Source organism: Eschrichtius robustus, chromosome 5, assembly GCF_028021215.1.
Source record: "Eschrichtius robustus isolate mEscRob2 chromosome 5, mEscRob2.pri, whole genome shotgun sequence".
NCBI lineage: Eukaryota > Metazoa > Chordata > Mammalia > Artiodactyla > Eschrichtiidae > Eschrichtius > Eschrichtius robustus.
The window spans coordinates 24,730,003-24,745,355 of record NC_090828.1 but is presented as its reverse complement, the minus strand read 5'-3'; the positions used below and the strand labels follow the sequence as shown (position 1 = coordinate 24,745,355).

General features: G+C 33.0%; 1 protein-coding gene and 1 non-coding gene across 2 annotated transcripts in view; both read right to left on the bottom strand.

Moving 5' to 3' along the window:
* The window catches only part of ERBB4 (erb-b2 receptor tyrosine kinase 4), a 1,107,258-nt gene that overhangs the window by 1,068,059 nt on the left and 23,846 nt on the right, over positions 1 to 15,353 (bottom strand). The gene's annotated exons all lie outside the window — the stretch shown is intronic.
* Positions 3,141 to 3,213, bottom strand: TRNAR-CCU (transfer RNA arginine (anticodon CCU)). The gene has a single exon. It is a non-coding gene; the product is annotated as a tRNA-Arg (tRNA).

The window sequence follows — 15,353 nt, the reverse complement described above, 5'->3', positions numbered from 1 at the left end:
ATGTGGGGTATGGATGTGTTAATTAACTTGATTTTCGTAATCACTGTACAATGTATATGTATATCAAATAATCACATTGTACACTTTAAATATATATAATTGTATTTGTCGATTATTCCTCAATAAAATTAAAAATAGTTAAGAAAGGCAAATTTCTTTCTAGTCATGGGACTAGAAAAAAAGGTACAGTTTAATAAAGCTAATTTGTAGTAAAAGATGATGCTAATGTTAAAAAGTGAAATTATGACGCTAAAATGATATTATACCTACTTTCCCTTTTCAAAATTTTAATAGAAAAAACCTGCTAAAATGCAGTTATTTCATTTGAAGCTTCCATAGATTATAAAAATATGATTTTTTCAGTTTTGTACATGTATGGAAGAGAAGGCTTAGAATTAGGGCTTTTAAAAGTTTTGATCTGGAAAGAATCTAGACATCACTTAGCCCAATGCCTCTTTTACAGATGAGGAAATGAGAAATTCCTAGAGAAGCAAAGTAACTAGCTTGAGTCATGTGCTCGCTGCAGAACAAAAGGGAAGAAGTCTTCTGCCTCCTCTCTCCCAGCTTACAGCCCTTTCACCTCCTGTGACACTTTGGATGCATGGGTTGCACCCCTACCTATTTGGGGCTTATTACAATAGCTATACTTCTTCTAAACTTGCCAAATGAGCAGCCAGGTTTCTTGAACCTAGGGGGTAATAAACTGTAATCAAATTTTGCTCTTTTGGAGAGATTATTTTAAGCAAGGTTAAAAAAGATTTGGTTTTAAAAATTATTATATTTCAGTTTACATAGAATTTCAATAGTCTAGCAAGCCTTTTAAAGTTTTTCTTTTCTGTTTTCCTGTAGTAAAGACATTTTAGGAGAACCCAAGTAGTAAATGTGTTCAAGTTATTAAGTAATCACAATATGTGTTTTACTGTTAACATTATTCAAGCAGAATATATATTTAAAGCATTCAAAATTGATCCAAACTGTAATAAAATCCTACCAGTGATTAATAAAATTATCGTTATTTTTTCTCCTTGCAAATCTTAGTTTTGTTTTTGTTTTAATGTTGAAGGTTAAATGTTGAAATTAATGAAATTAAAAATTAATTAAAATTAACTTTAGATTAATTTTTAAAAGATAATTAAGAATGGAAAGGACTGTGGGAAATAATGTAATTCAGACGGCACTTCAGAATAACCTCAACTACCTTCAAGGAAGGAGATCTAGCCCATGGTAAATGATTATCCTAATTCCCTCAGTTACTTATTCTGATGCTTATTTAACATTATTATGTTGGTCAAGCCTATTTTTTCCACATTAAAACCTTACTGAAATAAGACAAGGAACAGTGTTGTTTTTATGGGAGAACTGTTAAGAAAATCCCCATCCCCTCACCCATGTGCCTTTTTCTCTGTGTGGCATGAATCAGGGTTTGCAAACAGATTCCGTGAGTGGTAACCACTTATTTGTGTCAGAGTAGTTTAAACTTGATAAGTTTTAGCACCCATTCTTCCGCAAGGGAAAAAAAGAAATTGCCTTAAATTGTAAACCTACTATTCTATTAGCCTATTATGGGGGCATTTTTCAACCCTACTAGCAGCTGATAAAAGGCACATGGTATCCGTCTCAAACCATCTGGTCTAGTAGATGTTGTTGACCAGTTTATCTGTTTTCATGCTGCATATAGTTAAACTTTTTAAGTTAATAAACACTTATGGTAGAAACCTACCTGACTAATCACGTGCTATGGCTCACCTGACAGCACGTGAGAGAGCCCCACTGATGCCTAAAATTAGCCCTGGTACATAATTATAGCCTTCAGGAAAGATCAGCTCTATAATATATTATCTTTCCTACAAAATCAAGATCCCTTAAATTATTTAGATGAGTGTCCCACATGTACATAACTGGAAAGTTTGGATTGTGTTTTTACCTGTTAAGCATATGGTCTGCAAATGTAACAATGTAATATGTATTACTATTTATTGTGTTTATTAATTTACACAGATTCTTTCCTTATTTTGCTGATTTCCCTCACAAAAATAACAACCAGAGATTTAAGTTATGAATCTACAATTATATGACTTAAAATTACACATTAAAAAGTGAATGTAGTAAAAAAAAAAAAAAGGTTAATGTTTCTATGAATACAGGTGTCTTGGAGCATAAGATACCAATGCCTATGATAGGGAAATGGAGAATGTTAAATACTTATGCACAAAATTGATGAACACGTTATTTCACTTTAAACATTTTAGGTTGGGTGAAAATTTTTTGAACAGAGAACCAGAAATAGAGGATAAGTCTGAAAATGGGAAATAATGAATATACTTGGTTGCCAGTGCACCTGATCAAAAAATAGGTACGTCACGTATATTATGCTCCACATGTATGCACCTATGTGTGTGTGCGCACGCACACACACACACACAAACTCAGTCAAGTTAAGAGTCATTCTTGAATTTTGAATGGATCATGCCACTACTTGCAAATATTATCTTTGTTAATTGGTAAGAGTATCAGAAATCCAGACCCTGATAAAAACTCACTGGCCTATATATTGAACAGAGGTACCTGTCAACCCAAAACTTTTATGAACTATAGTTCACAATAATTATTTTTCAAGTCTTCCCAACATACATACTATAATGGGAGACTATTAGCTAAAATGTTGTCCTAATGTAACCTTGATAATAGATTCTTTTTAAATACAGGTAAATAAGTATTTTATACTTTAAGAAACAGGTTTCATTTCCTCAATCTTTACCCAATTTACGTATCTCACCAAGTGCTCAGCATCTCCATGCTGACTTTATAGTTAATTAAAAAAAAAATATGGTTTAAACAATCTACTAAAACAGTTCTCCTAATTTGCTTAAATTCTATACTTTGCATTTTCACTTTTTTTCAGATCACAGGTAATATTCTCTTTTGCTTTTAAAATTAACTATATTAGGGACATCTGTTTGAATACCGCCTTTTATTTATTTATTTATTTATTTATTTTTTATACATGCACTCTTTTTTTAAATTAATTAATTAATTTGGCTGTGCTGAGTTGCGGCATGTGGGATCTTCGTTGCTGTGAGCAGGATATTTCAGTTGTGGCACTCGGGATCTTTTTTTTAGTTGCAGCATGCAGGATCTAGTTCCCTGACCAGGGATCAAACCCAGGCCCCCTGCGTCAGGAGCACAGAGTCTTAACCACTGGACCACCAGGGAAGTACCCGGCCTTTTACTTTAAATATTGGTTTTCTTCTTTTTTTTTTTTTTTTTTTTAAATAAAATGAGACTAAGTCTAAATGGAGAATTCGTAGACTCCAACTCAAATTTTTTCATCCATTCATTAACTTAAATCAGCCCTTTTCAGTAATTTGGTATTACCTAACTGGTCCTTCCTCTCCTATCAGTTATGCAGTACCAAATTACCGAAGACTTTGAAGCAGAAAAGTGTATATATTCTTTACTTGAGGTAACAGTCAATGAAATATTTTTAAGTAAAGGAATTGTGTAAAAACCCAATGTTTGCTATTCAAAGGGTTATTTAGAGAAATGAGAATATTTTCTCAGCAAAGCCTACTGCAGTTCTTTAGTTGTGAGTCTATGAAACCCTGGATAGAATGATAGCCCAAATGGAGATAAAGATACTAGCCTAAGAAATTTTTCAAAGGATGATGGACAAAGAAAGGAAGATGGTAGCACAGAATCAATAACTATAACCGTTCTTGTCTGAAGGAATGTTAAAATAGTAGTTTCTTTGGCAGAGATGAGAACACAAAATCTTGAGAACAAACCTTGTTTGGGGAGAAAATAAGATTGGTTTAGATTTGTTGAAGTTAACATGATGGGAAACACTTAACTAAAAATATTCAGAGGATAGCTGGAGATGTAGAAAAGAAGCTTGAGTAAAAAATCTGAAGATTTTTATAGGCAAGACCAGAAAATCAGGAATTTATTCATGTGATCTTTCTGCCTCAAGTCTCAGCCATACTTCAGGGAGCAAAGATCACTCTATAAATGACTTCTCTTAATGAGATAATACCATATCAAAACACGGTATGTTAAACATAAAATGTTGAACACTGATTTTATGTTAAACATAAATGTTGAACACTGATTGCTAACAAATAATACCTTTCCTCTGAATTTATTTTTCCTTACAGAAAAATAATGTCTAGTTCACAAACAGCCAGTTTAACATTTTAAACTCACTTTTTAGTGATCAAATGAGTAAAAGAATATGGACTGCCTCAGGTAAATTATCTACCATTTCATCGAAAGTTTCTTTGCATGGCTTTTATTTATTTTATGGGTTTGCATAATAAGGATTCACACACACAGTTTAGTTCTCCTTCCTCTGGGCCGGTTACCTAGCTGTCCTAATCACCCAGTAATTAAAATAAAAACCACTCCAGGTAATTGGCAGTCTTCTCTAATTGAAAACTGGGTAGATAATCATTGGCCCAAGGAAATGCCCCACTCTCATACTGTAATATGAACCACCATCTGTCTATTAAATTAGTCATTATAAAATATTAACATATAAATGACTACTATAGGGGTATTATAAAAGTGGTCCTAGAATTTAATTAATTATTTTTTTCATTTTGTTGACTCACCAGTTTCTTTCTAGGGAACAATAAGAAAACATATTCTCAGGCTGATTAGGGAGGAGCAATAACTTTTGTCACGCAACACAGACATGTTTAGAAGGCTTATAATGTCTACCTTTGCTATACAAAGTATCTGCTCTCCAGCGAATAACAAACATTGAACCAAGAAGCTAGAAAAAATTACAAAAAATGTTCAATCTATCTATAGAGCTGAGATCTCCCTAATTCTTCATGTAATGCTATGCATTTACTTTCGGGGAAGTAGAAGGTAAAAGAGGAAAAGAAAGTAAGTTTAAGAAAGCAAACTGGAATCTTAGAAACTGTCCAGTAGGCTAGAAAATCCTGGGAATATACCTGATATATCCTGAAGAAATACTCTTTGTCCTTCCTTAAAGGTTAATTCTATTTGAATGAGAAAAGAGGGAGGAAATTCATAAATATCAACAGACCCTGAAAATAACATTGATAGACATTATGAAGAGGGTAACCTGATTTTCTGCACTGTGTAGACAGTGTGCTACCACACTGTCTTTGTAGACACACTTTTACATAGCACATAATACCAGCAGCAGTATCTTCAATTACAGAGGACAGAGATATACAGTCACACATTTAATGACACAAAGTAGACAAAAGGAGCATGAATAGATTCTCCTTTTCCAAAGTCAATTCTAGCACTAAAAAACCCTTCCCCCCAAATCCTCTATGTTGACTCATCTTGACATCTTGGGGATGTGTGATTTGTCTATTTGCTGGCATGAAGTAAGCCTCGTGACATGTATAACTGAATTTGAATGTGGACTGATGATGCTCTCTAGACAAGGTCAAACCCCAATCCACGTAAATACTCATCAACTGATTAGGCAGAAATTACTTAAGACACTTGATAAGTCAAACTAGCTCAGTAGCTATCTAACAAATTCAGGGAACAACAGAATTGCAATGAAAGTGAAAAAAAATTCCCAATCACATACTTCTTTGACAATCACAGAAAATAAGGTATTTTCAGGATTTTGGATTTAGTATGCAAGTACTTATAACAAGGGTAAGACTTTACTCTGGAAACCATACCTGTCTTGAAATATTTACTCTGGTCTAAAGCTGAAAAAATCACTCTCCTCAAACCCTATCATTCACTGCCCAGTACAAAGAAAAGATCAAGTTCAGTCCTGTTTTTTCTTCACAGAAGACTTAGTGATGACAAGATGTCATTATGTTTCAATGCTAAGAGAAACTCAAGAAATCATTTTATGAATCAAGATGAAGAAAGCTTTTAAAATATAAAACTATAAATGAATGATCTAGAACTATATGCAGCCAAGGATCTGGGGTCTCTGAAAACTGAACAGAAATATGAATTTTATTAATTTTTTAAAAGCACAGTTTTATACTTTCATGTTTAGTTTTAATATGATTTTTTTCTCCTCTAGATTCTTTTATGTAGAAGGAAAAGTAGCAGGTAAATCATGTTATTTCTGTTAAAGAAGAGCTGTACTTTTTCTAAAAGTGGATTCTCATGGATTATTTATACAGTAAGTCCCATGACATTAAAGTATGCAGCACATTTTTCTTCTTTATGAATATATAACTGTAATTATATTAGATTTTAAATGATTTGAATAACCAAGATACAAAAATATTAAAATTACAAGAGAGATATGTTATCATAGGATAGACATTAGAGAAATGATAGTCTCTTTAGATAGACAGATAGATAGATATATAGACAGATATGAATGTAGATATAGATACACGTATACATACACACTTCCTATAGACTTGTATGTTTGTGTTGTGTAGGTTGAAACCTAACCCCCAGTGTGATGATAGGTCCTTTGATAAGTGATGATTAGGTCATGAGGGTGAATTCTTCATGAATGGGATTAATCCCTTATAAAAGAGACCCCAGAGAGCTCCCTCACCTCTTCTGCCATGTGAAGACATAAGGAGAAGATGGCCATCTATGAACCAGTAAGTGGGCTCTCAGCAGACACAGTATCTGCTGGCACCTTGATCTTGGACTTTCCAGCCTCTAGAACTAAAAGAAATAAAGTTTGTTGTTTAAGCCACCCAGTCTTTGATATTCTGTTATAGCAGCCCAAATGGACTAAGACTATATATAATTTTACTCTTCTAATTACCCTAAAGGTTTTTAATTTCCTTCCTTATCAAATTCAACCAAGAAGCAAATTTATTCAGTTAAAACCCTTAAAAGTTAGCATCTACTGCCTGAAAACCAAGTAAATGTTGAGTTTGTGTCCTATCTGCCCCCAAATTTAGTTCTGCTGCATAAATATTTATGTATTCATTTGCTTTGGACAGCTGCTAAAATGCACAATTTTCTTGGACTGCTATGGCTTATACATAAAATAATTCCATTTTAAAAATTACTTTGGTATTGAACTAAGCTAATGTTCAATGAAATCATATTTATTATAGACCATCATAGAATATATAACTTAACAATAAAAATTAAAACTATCATTTTCAAGTGTTTCTAATGTTCCTTGCATCGTGCTAAGCACTTTATACACATTATATCACTTAATCTTTAACAATCCTGTGCAGTAGGTGTTATTTTCCTATTCTATGATTCAGTCTACTCTGGCAAATAGAAGATTAATAATTTTCCCAGGGTTACACAGCTTATAACTGGCTGAGCTACATTTTATCTTAAGGCTGACTGACCTCGAATTTAAATCTCTCTCCACCATAACAGAGAATCTCCCCAATTAAGGTTCCTAGAGCAGAGGAAGCTGGCTGTTTACCAAAGCCACTTCTAAGCACACAGCTTGAACATATTTCCCTTGGAGTTGGGTATGTCAATGAATTAAATCCTAGCCAAGAGAATACGGGCAAAAAGAGTGTATGCCACTCTCAGGTTTGGCTCATAGAAACTTTCTACATGCAACCTTCTATTCTATTTTCCCCCATCTGGCTGAAGACATCAACCAGGCCACCCTGACAACCATATGAAGATGGTAGGACCCTATGCAGAAGTTCAACCAGAAACATCTTCATTGAATTGTTATGCAAAGGGAAATAAACCCTACTGAGTTAAGCCACTATTACATAAGGGTTTTATGTTCTATCAGCCGGTATTACCCTAACTAATACAAGTTATGTCATCTTGTATTACCGAATCAAAATATGATTTTGACTCAAGTTTTTAATAAAAACCATTCAATTAAACATATTAAACATTAAAATTTATTTCCTGACAGTCTAAACGTTGTCCTGATAACATCCAGTCAGAGTATGACCTCTTCCCCTACTGCAAAACACAGATGTTAAGTAAAAATGGTAACTTGAAGACAAAGTCCAAATGAACTGCAGTTTTATCCCTTCAAAAGCAAATAGCATCCAAATGCAGTTTTGAAATGATGTCTAGATACTTTTTTAGCAAACTTCAGGCGTCAGGGATAATAAATGAATCATTTATTTGATGCACATAATACTTTAAAGAAATCAGTGTAAGCCCCCAAAGGAAAAAAGCAACAGCGTACTCAGAAGCATTTCATCATTTGAAGTTGATATAACAATGCTGACAAGTACAAAAGATAACTACTTTGTTCTGTCATGCCGTATCATGTTGTAGAAAACACAAACCATTATGTGACCTTTAGAGAAACAGCCAAAAAGTAGCTTGCTTTGTGATGCCTAACGTGGGTATTTTTGAATTTTTGAAGGTCTTGATTTTTGCCAATCGTGGACAAAGTTATGTCCTGGGGGATCTCAGGCATGAAGAGAAAAGAATGCTGATGCATGAAGCAAGTGTAAGGGGAAAGACTGAGAGGAAAATTTACTGCTTCTGGAAAACAAAACTAGTTGTTAAGTATCTATGTGTATGTAGGCTCCTTGAAATGTCCCAGCTAATAAATATTAGTTCCAAAATTGGCCTATATATATGTATATTGGCCATGGTTGGCATTGGACCATATAGAGATATTCTCCTAATCCATTTTTTTTTGCACTCCTTTTTCAAGTATTCACTACTTTTCATGCTCCTCTCTGACTGTGACACTACTACTGCAACAGCCCCAAATTCTAGTCCCATCAAACTTCCATACAGTACAGGGTCCTTGGAGATTGGAAAATGGTACATATAACTGATAGATGGTTATTGAGTCTTATTTTTAGATAAGCATCACTACCTCCAAAAATCAAAGCTATGTTTTACTAGGCACTTCTTCTAGGGTTAACTTCTTACCTCAAAGGAATAACTAATAGAGACAATTTCAGCCCTCTAGGTTAGTATTCCTTAAAGTAAATTTACAGATAATATGCATTGGAATTACCTGAAGATGTATAGCTTAATCTCCAAAGTAAGCATTAAAAATAATACAGAAAAGTACACTGAAAAAGCCTATAGAGGAGATAGAATAATAACAATAATGTGACACAAGTAATGAAGTCCTTTGGTTCTGACCCAAGAGTCTTATTTCTTGTGATACCATCTATGACACAGTAGCAGGCTACTTATTAGCATGTAAGCAGGGTAAAATCAAATCCTAGACCAAACATATATTATTAAATAGAAATCAAGTTTGGTTAACTTTAATGTCATCAAACCGACCAGTTAATGTATAAGGACAAACTATTAAACATAATTTACTTATGGACTTAAAGACTGTGTCATAATTTGGTAGTCACATTTTATGGGTCATTTATTCTACAGAAAAATTATTTAAATTTCTTATATCTTCGTCAAATTTAAAGCTCTCTAAAAAGGAGCTAATTTCACAATATATATGTGTATCAAGTCATCATGTTGTACACCTTAAAATTATACATTATATGTCAATTATATCTGAATAAAGGTGGGAAAAATAAAAAGTAGCTAAATGCTTATATCAAAGGCGTAAGGTTCTTCATATACTTAATCAAAGAATCATATCATTAACATAGACAGCTGGAATGCTACTAGAGAACCCAAAGGCCACCATAAATTTAATGTTCTAAATAAAAGGTGGAGTCTAGGAGTATCTATTGATAAATATACATTTTCAGAATATATATATATATGGTTATCACAGTGGGTAATGACCCTAATTTCAGAATTCTTGAACACTTTGGTAGACTTTCTAAAATGGCTCTTAAAATTCACAATGGAAATTATGCGGTCTTCCCTCAAGCACTTTATTGAGCTTTAAAAAAATGAGTATATTTCTGAAACAGTACTGCTTTCATTGAATCTCCAAGTTTCTTCTTTTTTGTCATCTGCCAATTCCAACAATCAACTGCTTCTTCACTTTCAAGTCTGCCAAAAACCTCTGAAAAAACTTTTGTCTTTGAATTAATGTGACAATTATTTATTTTCTAATATCCTTAGGCCTTGCATCATTTCTTGTTATTCCTTTTCATATACGCTGAAATTCTAGTTCCTTCTTCCTAAAGTTTCTCTTTCCAGAATATTTCCCTAAAAGTAGAAGCTGGAAGGAGCCTACATAAAACTCTCCTCATAGTATTTTGCCAATCTCTTTGGAAATGATGATAAATAAGTAATTATCTAAAAGCCCCATTCTCCAAGCATAATGAGTCCAAAGCAAATGACTGCAAAATTTTTTAAATCTCAGAGTGAAAATATTTAGAAATAAGTGAAATTAGGAAGTTTACCGTTTCATACTGTGTTGTTACAATTACTTTTTTATTGTGACATATAATTTGCCATGTGCTTTTCATAAGTTGCTTTCTTACATAAATAATACTAAGGTCTTTACTAATAGTAATGGGGTCAAATTCTGTTGAGGTTATTATTGGTCAACATTCAAATATCTTCCTCAGTCTGGCATCATAAGAGACTAATAATCTTAACATGTTTCTTAAATTTGTTTTATAAAAATAATTGCATAGTGTTCAGTGATCCATTATCATGAATCAACACGATTAGAATTACTTGTAAATAATTCACTTCAAATAAGCTTATGTTCCATATTCCTAATATGGAGTATCACAATGGGAAGAACTATGTGTAGCTTTAAAGTCAGACAAATATGAATTTAAATACTGCATCCACTATTGACTAATTATGTAAGTTTAGGTAAATTACTGTCCTCTAAACATCCTCATTTATTCATTGGCAGCATGTGGATAAAAAATCCTACTATGCAGGATGTTTTTCAGATTCTTAAGAAATATTTTATGCAAAGCATCTATCACAGAGCCTGGTATATAGTATATGTTCCAAAAATAGTGAAAAATTGTTGTTACTGATACTACAAATTGATTATTAGGTGAGGTAGAAGTTGTTGATATATGCATATGACTTTCATTTTCAATAGAGATCATCTGTTCCTAATTAAGCAGTTTACTAAATTTGGGATCTTTAGACTACTTTCAATGCTTAATTAACAACTAGTTAATAATGAAATATCCCAAGAATTTGTTACCAAATATCATCATGTAGCATGTGGTTACAAAAACATTTAAAATGTTAACATTATTATATGTGGAATTTAAAAAAAAGGGTACAAATGAACTTATCTACAAAACAGAAATAGAGTTACAGATATAGAAAACAAACTTATGGTTACCAGGGGGTAAGAGGGGGGAGGGATAAATTGGGAGATTGAGAGTGACATATACACACTACTATATATAAAATAGATAACTAATAAGGACCTACTGTATACCACAGGGAACTCTACTCAGTACTCTGTAATGGCCTATATGGGAAAGGAATCTAAAAAAGACTGAATATATGTATATGTATAACTGATTCACTTTGCTGTACACCTGAAACTAACACAACATTGTAAGTCAACTATACGGCAATAAAAATTTTTTAAAAAGTAACATTAAATAAACTTTTAACATTTCTATAATGAGAAACATTTTAAATCTGATGAGACATGCCATAACTATCTCAGTTCACTTTACTCTCAATGTATTTATTTACATATACAGTTACTTACATAACAACTACTAGACATGACACAAAAGTATAATCATTTAGCTATAGGTAAGATGATTTTATAACTTCTACCAACTAATAGATTAATTCAATAATAAATTTGGTTAATTTCCAATATGACTATTGTGTAATATAAATAAAACTGAAGTGTACAGAAGTCAACATGTTTATATAAACTACAGAAGTAATAAACTGGTTTGGCAAGGTACAGAAGAAAGGAGAAGTCTTTAAAGGTAGGTCATTTTGCAGATTAAGATCTTAGTGACCTGTCACCTCACATCTCAATGGTTCTAAGTTGTAAACAGGATTTGGTTAAAGGGTTTTTTCATAATCAATGGTACTATTTGTTAAGACATTTAAAAGTTACAGGAGAAACAAATTTTAATGCAACATTATAGCATGGTAGGAATGGAATGAGTTACCAGGCTATGAAATTCCTTAACTAGTAGGAGACCATATAATTACCAATAGGTAGTATAGCAGGGCAATCCATATTTCGTATATTATACTTATCTGATTGAAAAGTCTAAAATTATGTCTTTCTTCAACATTTTAAGTGGGACATTTGCTAACATAGTATAACATCTCATTCATATTCCACAAGTAAAATGTTTATCTGAAAAAATAATATCTAGGAGAAGCCAATAGTCACTAATCAGTCATTAAAATGTTCATTAATTACAGAATTGAAGTAAAATTATTTTCCAAGTATATATGGAATTACCAGAAGTATCAAGTGACTTTACTACTTTCATGATTATAGCCAATGAAATCATAACAAAATACTAAGAAGAAAATATTACTCCAAAATTGTAATGCAATAACTTATGTGTCAATAATTAGTTCAGTTTCTTGTAGTATAGCAGGGCTCAATAAATAGATATTTTTAAAAGGGAAAAAAACAATCTTTCTCCAAATTACATATTTCTAACTGCCAACATATTAAAAAGTTTGACTTAATATTGATGTATAAAACCAAAGATGCCACTTCTGTTTAGCTTCCTTTTTTGTCTCTTCTCAAACCATTTTAGCCTTCTGCAAACAGCATGCCTTTTTGATAAAGGCTGATAAACATCCTATATGAGGCTTCCAAAGGCAAAACAGTGTGGGAAGTAAACTACCTCTAGCCTAAACACAGAGTTCATAAGAATCGAATAATCTTACCTAAAATTCAAGTATAATGTTCAAGGAATAATGGACAGTTAAAGATACCCAGAGGACTAAAGATCCCGCATACTGCAACTAAGACCTGGGGCAGCCAAATAAATAAATTAATTAAATTTTTAAAAAAAGATATCCAGAGGAAGAGCCAGATAGTTTTATTATTTCTCTTGTAACTATTACAAAATTTAGGACAGATTTAAGACATAATAAAATTATGCTGTTGTCTGTACAACAGAGATTTAGAATTTATAACTGTGTTCCCTATAACTCTAAGCAACCTACATTTTAGTTTTCAGTCTCCATTCTCACAACTCTTTCAGACATGGATTCTCGAACACTAACAGATCCCTAATGTTTCCTTTAGACTTACCTATTTCTTCCTAATGGCCATACAGGGAGTCAACTTAAAGTAAGGAGGAAGACATTTGAATGAATCTGCCACCTTTATAGCTGAACAAGTAAGTCAGGGCATTTCATTTGAACATTTAGGGTTTCTATCAGTTAAAACAGTTTGGCTGTAAATGACTTAAAAAATATGAGATTTAATTTCTTACATATAGGAGGTCCAGAGATAGAGATATTCCAGGGTTGGTTCAGGGACTTGACATTTGTCATTGAGAATCCAAGTGTTTCCTGTCTTTCACTTTGCCTTTGGACTCATTGATGACTTCACCTGGAACCACAGGATGAACTGCCACAATTCCAGGTGTCACATGCCAACATGATGACATCTAGCCAAAAAAAGGGAGTGTTTCCCCTGTGTATCTCTTTCCGTTGGTGAGAGAGTCTTTTTCTTAAAACCTGTCAGACTTCCCTTTTCAGTTGCCAGAATTCTATCCCATTTTCATAGCTGAATGGGATGGGAAATGAAATGGTGATAACTAGTTTACACTAATTACGATTTTCCCCCCAAGGACGGGGGACAACTCAACCAAATTTTACTTGAAATACCCACTAGTCGTTCCTACCCCCATGTCTTTGGAGTCAGGGGAAATTTGACTTAAATCCCCACTTCATATCTTTCTTATGAACTCTTAACTTTATGCAACTACTTAACCTCTCTGAATACCAGCTTTCTCTCTGACAGATATAGATGTATATATAGGATATAGATAACAATACAGATATGATGTATTTTTAAAGAGGTCTGTATTGTCAGATATATAAGAATAATTTCTGTAGAAATACCCAGCACAGAGCCTGATACATGGTAGAAGCCAATGAATATCATTTTAATCTGTTTTCTTTAATCTGTAGGTCCTCCTCATTTCCCTCCTTCCTATAACCAAAGCCTAATAATGTTCCAAGGAGTATAGGCTAAATTTGATTCTCTCTCCAAAATTTTCAAGTCTAAAAAATCTTTTACTTGGTACTTTAATATTTCATTCTACATATTCCACTATGTCTTAAATATCAGGGTTACCAAATACTAGTTTATTTGAATAGTGGATCATGTACCCTGATTATCACACACACACACACATTCTTTATTAGATGATAAATTCTGTAAATCAAATCAGCATATAAACCCTACCAATTATTTTAAGAAAGGGAGAAATAGAACAAACAAGCAAGCCCCTAGTTGCATATAAAAGGTTCCTTGTGAAATGTGTCTCTACATTTTCAGTCTCAACCTCTGCCCACCCCTGAACATGTTTATGCTTTAATCACACTGAATTAATTGTTCACTGTACTTTCCATGGTAATTTCCAGCTTCTTTAAATCTATTATTACAGGTTCCTCTGTCTGGAACATCCTCTTCACCATTCTTCATTTGACTCATTCTTGTTCATCTTCATGACTCATTTCAGGAACCATCTCCCCCCAGAAATATCTTTCCAACTTCCAGGTTGGGCTAAACGTGCTTCTTTTTCATTTCAGAGCACCTTTTGCTTACCATTTATCATAAAATTCTGAAGGTAGCTATTTTTGCATCTGATTTCTTCACTAGATTCTTTGACATGTTCCTGATATAATTCCTGGGACAGAATTAACCACTCAATAAATGTGTATTGAATAAAATTAAATAAACTTGTTTTGTAGATTCAGCACTCCAAAATGGAATATTAAAGATAAAGATTCTTATATAAATCAGTGTGATAATTTTTAAAAGAGCATTAAAAATTATCACCTAAAAAGATTTTTCTATAAAAAATACAGTAATGTTTCTCAAGTACTTAACATGAGCCAAACGTCATGCCGCTTTATACACATTTTCCTACATAATCATCGAAACACCCTTGGGAAGAAGTATTTTAAGTATTTTTTTCCCATTTTAAAGATGTGGATACTTTAAATAAAAAATTTTATTGGAGTACAATTGCTTTACAATGTTGTGTTAGTTTCTGTTGTGCAATGAAGTGAATCAGCTATATGAATACCTATATCCCCTCCCTCTTGTACCTCCCTCCCACCCCACCCCCCCCATCCCACCCATCTAGGTCATCATAGAACACCGAGCTGAGCTTCCTGTGCTTTATAGCTCGTTCCCACTGATCTCACAGCTAGTAAGTCCCAAACCTGGAACCTGAACTCAGGTTTGTTGACCTAAAGCTCATGTTTTAGTTATTTTACTCTAGAACAGAGACCATTCTCCATGTTACCTTATTGGTTACCCATTCTTAATTGAAAATGGTCTCAGAAAGCACCAAGACAAACTTTATAGTAAAACA